This window comes from Excalfactoria chinensis, chromosome 12, assembly GCF_039878825.1.
Source record: "Excalfactoria chinensis isolate bCotChi1 chromosome 12, bCotChi1.hap2, whole genome shotgun sequence".
NCBI lineage: Eukaryota > Metazoa > Chordata > Aves > Galliformes > Phasianidae > Excalfactoria > Excalfactoria chinensis.
The window spans coordinates 2,231,637-2,240,357 of NC_092836.1; the positions used below are offsets into that span (position 1 = coordinate 2,231,637).

Below are 8,721 nucleotides of genomic sequence, written 5' to 3' on the forward strand. Positions count from 1 at the left end.
ACTATCTTTTGATATTTTCTTTGGAATCACTTCCCCACTCATCTGTGGGTACACAGAAAAAAGGCTTCACATCTCACCTCAGACAATAAAAGCCTTTGCATTTATTCCTATAATTTTAAGTGGTAGATGGAATTAACCAACAACTGCATCCACCACCATACTACAGATAGCAACACAGTGGAGCTGGGTTTGTCACTGATCAGAAGAGTTAATGCTGAGCACTTTAGATAGGAGTGGTGCAACTTTTATATGGTACATACCTGTCTAGTAAACATCAGGGTCAGATATTCATAGATTTTCTTATTGACTGTGCAGGGATTTTTACTAATTTCTACCCCCACAAAGCCAGCACATCCATAACTGAATGAAATCACTCATTCTCATTTTGCTGATTATAGTTTGAAAAAATCTTAGTATGGTGTAGATTACCCAGAATTCTCCCATCACTGACTCATCATTCATACAAAAGCCCTTTCCCTGTTACATACGTCTCCTGCAGTAAATCTTACGTACTTATTGATTGTTGAACATCAAATTCTGGAGAGAATAACCTAATGAACTTTTCCACATATCACTCTGACCTTTTCTAGATAAATTCAGTAAAGGCAGCATTATTTCTTCCTTCAGACATAAAACATTCATCTTGCAGTAACTCTGATAGATGCCACCATAAATGCCCCACAATACTGAGATAATTATTTTCTTGCAAAACGTCACTATGATCCTGTCCCTTCAGCAAATACTGAAAACACTGTGGCAGATCACACTGCAGACCACACACTGCTGCATAACCATGATAACATCACACATCCTTCACTATGTAAAAAAGCTGCAAATATCAGACCTCATTTTTCTCAGAGAGAGAAGAGAGGAAGAAGTACAGCTGTTATCCAAAGCCATGAATGCTCCACAGAGCTTCTAGAAACTCACCCCCAGGGAGGACAAGATAAAGGCATCAGCTCTGAAGGGTATTTCCAAGTTCAGCAGCTGAGACACCAGGAGCTATGGAACATCGAATTAGACGCTAGCTCCACTGAGCTTCTGTGTATGGCAGAGATCATACAGCACAATGACTTCAAAAGGAAATCTATAGGTTTTGATTTTATCCTGGATGCAGCTTTCCCATGAAACATTCTGGTTTGTGACAATTGCTTTATACGTCTGTTCTTAGCAGATGCAGAAGGAAAAGCTAAATGGACAACAGATATCAATCTGTCCTTGCCAGCAACGTGCTGCCAGCCCAAACGTCTATTTTAACTCAGAATAATGAGAACATTTAGCCCTTTCAAGTTCCGGTTTTAGTTCAGCTAAAGCAACTGCACATCAACTTAATGTCTTTCTTTATTCAGTGACACAGAGGTCACTGCTGTGAGATTTATTTGATTTCACAGTTTGGCTAATTAATTTGCTCATTCTGAGCATACACCATCAGCGTTGCTTTTGGAGTAGTACTACCAAAGCAACAGATTAATTTACATGGTACAGTGCATCCAGAATAATTATTACCCCACAGAATTGTTATTGCTCAAAATCTGAGGGGAGAGGGAAGTTTCCTACTGTGATAAAAGGGCTCTGTTGTGGCTTTATCAGCTGAAAAACTGAGGACTAAATTACAAAAGAAGCTTCTTGCTAATGTTACGCAGCACAAATATCCCAAAGTCCATAAAACTGTTACAAGACCAAATTTGTTGCTCAGTTTTAATTCTTATCAAATTATGTTGACAGGCTTCAAATTCTCAAGCCACCCCCGTTCCTCCAGCAATATTAGCAGACACTTGTCTGATCAATGACAATAATACAGCAGAAGTTTCCTTGCCACTGATGTGCTGCTTACCCAGAGCTTTGAAAGCAAGTCTGTATAAAAGTCTTTATAAAAGATGTACTTGAAAACTGACGGGAGCACAGGTACAGATGGGAAACTTAAAGGTGACAGCAAAGTGAGATCTATAGCATCTTGCCTCGAGATAGTTAAGTACCTTAAGTTCTGGTTAACAGATTGACCAAGGAAGCAGTTTATACATTACCAGTGAGAGCTGATCTAAATTCTCTTATTCTGTTTCTTGGATCTTTGATTTGCTTTGACCAATGTGTAAATTCACCAAGCTGTGAGAAGCAATCTTGACTTCTCACTGGACATCCAGTTCCTACACCTCGTTCCCATTTCTGGGATACTCAGCAACCAAAGCCCTGAGGCTGGAGCTGGGTGCCAAGGAAGCGTTCACAGGTGCAGACCTCACTAACAGCAGGAGCGAGCAAATCCAGTTTTAAAGGTCTTCAGCATGCCCGTGGAAGGTGACAATTGGGATGAAGTAAAGAGATGTCAATGACGGCTTTCCTAATTAGCCTTAGAAAAGACTTGAATGGCTGTCATCTAGTCAAGTGAGCTAAGAACAGGTTAAGAGCGTTAAGACTTAGCAGGTAATTGGCAGCCCAGATAGCATGTAATTTGCAACCCATTTGGAAGTGCTCACATTGCACAAAGCGCCACATTACCAATTTCCCCAGGTTGCAAAGCAAATATATTGACCCAAGCATACATTATATTTTCCTTTCATCCCATTCCTGGCTTCTCAGAAGCACAGATAGGTGTATTTATCGTAGAAAACCTGCCAGTTCTGGGTACCTGCAGCCCTGCAAGGCCTGTGAAAACAGGCAGAGTACCAAAAGAAGAGTTTCAAGTGCAGGATGTTCAAACCCTTAACAGTAGGGGAGGTTCCTCCGGCCTGTGAGAACTTTGAAGAATCTCCCAGGATGTTCTTATGACAAAACTGTGCTAAGGGAGCCCACAACTGCTCCATCTCACAGAAAGGATACAGCCTAGGCTGCGACAGCCTGCAGCAAGCATGAAGAAAAAGCAGCCAGACTGGAGCTCTCTGTGTCAGAAGCTCTTAGCTGCAAGGATGAAAGTAACAGCAAATGCTGGATGGCTTTTAGGGATTACAGTAACTGTGGAAGTTGCAGGAGAATGTCAATAAAAAGCTGCTGCTACGTTGGCCATAACTCGTTCAGAGAGCTGACATAGGTGATAAGAGCCTTCAACTGAATGGGCTGAGAAAGATAACTGCTCCCATTACTTCTCTTTCTCTCCCTCCATTTTGGGGAAGCCATTAAGGCAGCAGCATACAAAGAGCACGTGTATCCTGCGAGAATATTTCTTTGATATCAGGCTCATCATTAAATAGATTAGACTTGTAGTAGCAAGAAGAACAGTTATTTCCTGATCTTTGGAGTTTATACAGCTACACTTCAGGCTCAAAAGAGATGTTATTTGCAGGCATAATTCGTCCTACTTTGACCCCATCCATAAAGTCAAAATAACACTGTACTTTTTACTACAGGGGATTTTGAACTCCATTTTACAACTATGATTTAATATTGCCACAGGGAAATCAACCAATCATTGCACATCAGAAAAAATACACTGGTGACCCCATTTAAAGTGAACTGGTCAATTGAATTGAAATGTTTGAAGATTAAGAATACAGAATTTTATTAGCATTACTTAGATGTCATAATACTGTCTGCGTATAATGCAGACCCTGCAAATAGATAAAAAGCATTTGCTTTGCATAGAATATATAACGAGCCCTTCAATCAAGCCTTCTCTATAGCTTCCAGGAACCTTGATAGCTTGAACACAACTAGAAGCGCTCTTTATCATAAATGCAGAATTACTTCACTGACATCAACGGCCCCACAGTGAGAGGTCAAGGTATTCGGGTTACTAAGAGATTACATCTTGTTGGATTAGTTTTTAGGAGGAGAATAACAAGAAGGCAAAGCTCTTTGGTGCAGCCTCTTTATCAAAACCACTCCTTCAAGCTTCCTTAACTGCAGCAAAACGCAAACCAAGTAACATCACTTCCACTTCTCCCACCTCCTTCTATATCATGGCTGGACCTTTAGCACCTACTTCCCCAGCTAAAGGCCATCTCTCAGTCTCCAGTAATCACAGCACACAAATTAATCATAAAAAAACCACACTACTTACCTTTAATCCAAGTACTTCCCAGCTCCAGCACACATCCCAGTCCTGCTCTTTCACCTAGTAAATCCAAGAAACAGCTGCACTTGCTTAAATAAATACCAGTGGTTTCAACCCACAGGTTCAGTGAGTTCTGATGAACTGAGGAGATTCAAGTCACCTGTGTAACTCTGGATTTCTACAAGTAAAATGAAAGTTAAATGTAAGTAAAATGTGGAAAGAAAATACTACGTGATCAATTGAGGGTATATGTATTTATAGCCATTGAAGGCCAATGGCAGGCTATACCCTGAAGGTTCAAAAATGACATAGACACAGATATATAGGCGTATTCATGTTAAACACACACAAACACTATGGTATGTATGTATGTACATACGTATGTGCAATAACATTATTTTTTTTCAGCAGACGAGACTACAGAGGCAGTAAAATGAGTGGTTATTCCTCCTGATAATTTTTTTAACACACTGCTTACAAATACCTCCCATACTCTCTGCTGAGGACCATCCATTAGACAGTGCAGTTCCTAAGGCTTGTCATGTTGTTCATGGTTCTTTGCTTTCAAGCAGTGTGCTCACAATAGACATTCAAAATCCCTGTGTGCCAGATATAAATACCATATTGTAGCTGCATGAACCTGATTGAAAATGCATTATCTGGTAATGGTACATGGAGCCTATTTCGCATCTCTTGCATTCTCATTCATTTGAGATCAGATCAGGCCAAAAGCTGTGGCCATTGAGTGTACAAGTAATAGACTGTGTAGAATGAACTGTGATATTGATCCACTGCCTGGAGGATAGGTCCCACTATCACAAACAGTATATATAGATAGCACTGCTGCACACAGTACTTTGTATATACAAGCTAGGACTGGGGCTGCAATTAGAGTTGGGTTAGATTACTAGGCAGAGTTGCTTAAAAAGTGATACACTGTTATGCAAAGGTCAGTATTGCATGCTGAGCTGTTGCTTATGCTTATTCCTGACAATTGCTTCCAAGGACTTTTCTTTTGGCCTACAAAGAGCTCTGTGTGGCTGCAAGTGAGGTAGTAAAGCCTGCATTGCCACCCTTAAAGTGTGTAGAGGCATGAGACATGGAGATGTAGCCACAGAAGCACAGTGCAGTTGGTAGTAGTAGGTATCTGGAAGAGGAAGTGCATTTCTAAAAAGAGCCAGTCTGCATGTGATAGTGACCTTTACACTGTGGGGGAGCAGAAAGGCTGTGACATAATCTAACACTGAACTTCATGGTCTGCATCAACCAAAGCTGTCTATGTGGTCTGTTGCTCTCGTTTGAGTTCCATAGTTTAGTGACCTGCTCCATTCTGCTAGCTATTTCTATTGAGCAACACCATTTAAATTTTCTCACTAATGACCGTCATCAATGCAGTCATACTATGATTATCAGACTGTTTGTGCACTTATCATACAAATACATGGGAACTGAACTGTACATAAACTGTACACAAAGTACTGTGCAAACTGTATACAAAGCCATATATTCATTTGCTTGGTCTATTCACAGTGTGGAAGGATATGAACTGAGTGCCTAATTAAAATGAAGTGAAACTCATAACAGTTTATTTGCACAGCAGTGCATTTGCCACGTTAGTCATTACATTGCATTCAGTACCTTACCATTTAGTTATAGAACACCAGAACTGCCACTTAAAATGAAGTGTAACATATTCTTTCTTTTATTTGTGTCCAGAGTCTTAACCATCTGCTTTATGTGGCTTCATCAGTTTACACATCATGCTGCTAATGACGACAAAGCTCTAATTGAACACGTGCTGTAAATAATAAGAAGGATCCATGCTTATTAGCAATGGGTAAAGCTTGAGCGATTCACTTTTGATCACAATTCTACATGCATTCTACAAAGTTATGTCAGTCTTACCTTTTAATGGGTCCAAAATCAAGAAAGAGATGGAATTGCAGATTCCATCAATGCGATTCCTGAAGATGGAATTGCAGATTCAGGACTTTGAAGCATATCCATATTGTAGTATTCAAATAGTCTCTTTGCTGTGGAGCATTCTATGATTCTGTGATTTGGTTTTCTCTATGAAAAGTCCTGTTCATCATAGCATACATCAATTTAGTGGCAGAGAGCAGAAGAGAGTGAGATATCTAAGTATAGAAAGAATGGTTCTGCTCTCCAGGGGGACATATTTCCTCTGGTTCCTTTTTGGAGGTGCAGTTTGCACCCACAAGATGACCTCAGGAAATGGAGTGAAGATGCAGTGCTTATGGGACAAGGGACACCCTTCCTCTGCACTTAGTGACTTAATGTCTTCTTCACCTCCTGAATGGCCCACAGTCCTGAGCAGGGATCTCACCTTTCTTCAGCTGGAAGGACTTCTTTTGCTTTTAGTTGCATACCTTATGACAAACTACTGGGCCCTTAGTGTGAAATTTAAACCAGAGGCCAGCACATTGCTAAAGCAGTATGAAAAGACAGCAGATCTGCAGAGCCTTTGAAGAAATGTCTGTGAAAGAAGAAAAGGATGAAATGCAGATGCAAAGTGCATGTATGTTTCTTGTACCAGCACAGTGATGGTGTCCCAACAAGGCTGGGTTTCCTAAGAACTATAACCAGACATAAATGTAACATTGGTTACAATTGTAAATCCAACATGGTATTCTCAATGTCTCTGCTAAGTAATTGTATATTGAATTGCTTTACAGTAGCATAGAAAAGATCTTTGAGATTTTTGCTCAAATTAAATAAATCTCATAAAGAGAATGTGCTGCCTCATTCAGCAAACATCAAACACGAGCATTTTAGCTCAACATCAGAGGTTGCATAAACAGTATGCAAAAACTGGGTCAAAATATTTGTTTTAAAATGCTGCATATCTAAGTAGGAAAGGGAATTGTTAATCCAGGGACAGAATAGATCACTCTTGCAGCTGATTACTTTCTTCTAATTGTTTTATAATTGTTGCCATTGGTACTGTGCATAAATGGTAGGCATTAATAATTCTGCTTTAGCAGAAGAGCTTGCTGAATTGGAGATATTAATTTAATTTTCAAAATCTCTTTTCTTAAAGTATGAAAATCAGCACATTTAAAGATGTTGAAGGCAAATTTGGATATGTCTGGTTGGGAACATGTGCATTTCTATTCCCCCAAGCAAGCCCAGCCCACACACTTGGCATAAACCTGCAGTGGGAATTTATGCTTTCCAGGTACTGATATCCTAATCCTTTTCTTTCTTTCTTTCTTCCTTTCTTCCTTTTCTTTTATCTTTTCTTTTTTTCCACAGAAAACTCCAACCCTATTTCCTAAAACTTCTGAGTCTACAGAGAGAAAATGCTTTTGTAAACATGACCCAGATATCCACTTTGAATGTGGTAGTGATCAAAATTATTGTACAGCTTTTGTAATCTGATTTCCAAAGTTCTACTTGTAATGGATTCCTTTGTGTTTATTTCCTTTAACTGTGTCATTTTAGAATATTTATAGGTACTGTTCTCCTTCAGCAGAGTCCTTGCCCTTGTGAAATAAGCGGCGAGCATAACTTAGGATATACTTCAGTATATAAATTATTTATGGAGAGCATGAGGTATTGAAGAATGTTGTTTTAAACTTTATTCTCCGGCAATATACAAAGAAAAAAGAAAGTGTGATCTAATTAAAATGTAGGCTTTATATGAAATAGAAAGAATTTGCTTTCTCTGACTTATGGTATGGCAACCTTTGTCAGGATTTCTTTAATAAAAAAGAAGTATGTTTCATGGAAAAAACACAACAGGGATGAGTTATCCCTGAAGTAAATACTCAGCTTGTGAAACATAAATAACAAGGCTAATGTAAGAGGAATACAGATAGACCGGATTAATGTAAAAGATGAAAGAGTAAAAAGAATGAGTGTGCCATGAAAAGTCTCCTGGGTTAACTAGAAAAACTTGTCAGGGTGTGTGCAGGGAGAAAAGAAAGAAAACATTAAAAAGCAAACAGAAAGATCCTGAAAATTGGGTAGCAGTTCCAGGTATTTATATGTACCAACTAAGTAGCTACATATGTTAAGAAGGACCTGCAGTAAAGGCTAACAGTGAGTAAGGCAGAATGATCAAAACCTAGAAATAACATGTTGTTTTCCATAAAGGCTTTGGTTGTGGGTGCTCCCACAAGCTGTGGATCCCCCTACACAAGTTTTATGTGTTGTTCCTCAAACTTTGTGTGTTGACCAGATGCGCTGTGTACTGGGCACCAGCATGGGAATGAGGTGGTGGGCAGAGGAGCCATGTTTCACTGCTTGTTGAAGGCTGGGAGTGCTTGGAGCCTTCTGCAGCCATGTGTCCTGACAGCAAGCTGGGCTTCTTAGCAGCTACAAAGCAGTCATCCAGGCTTGACTTTTGAATTATTTGGCTTGTAGCCTGTTTAATTACAGCCTTTGTTAGCAGTATTGGTTTCCTTGGAGAAAATGTGCATGTTGAGGGTCTTGCTAACACCACAGCACCAGCTATCTCCCACATCTCCCAGTGGCTAATTCCAGCACTGCTCCCACATCAGTTGAAGGGAGGAAAACGTCAATGCCTATAACCCCATCTTTCCTCCTGTTACAGTAAATGAGGGGCAGAAGTAAATGGGGGCAGCTCTGTAACAGATGATTTCTAATCCCAAATGCCACCTGGATGTATCTGTAAACCTTTTCAACTTTTGATAGAGCAAAACAAAACCAGAATCATTTCATATGCAAATGTGTTTGAAATGATCTGCGTT

At 39.7% G+C, this 8,721-nt stretch overlaps 1 long non-coding RNA gene across 1 annotated transcript in view; it reads right to left on the reverse strand.

Moving 5' to 3' along the window:
• The window catches only part of LOC140257859 (uncharacterized), a 28,479-nt gene extending 24,442 nt beyond the window's left edge, over positions 1-4,037 (reverse strand). The window contains exon 1 of the long non-coding RNA XR_011905134.1: positions 3,992-4,037. This is a non-coding gene — a long non-coding RNA (uncharacterized lncRNA). The remainder of the gene's footprint in view (positions 1-3,991) is intronic.
• Between the last annotated feature and the right edge of the window lie 4,684 nt (positions 4,038-8,721).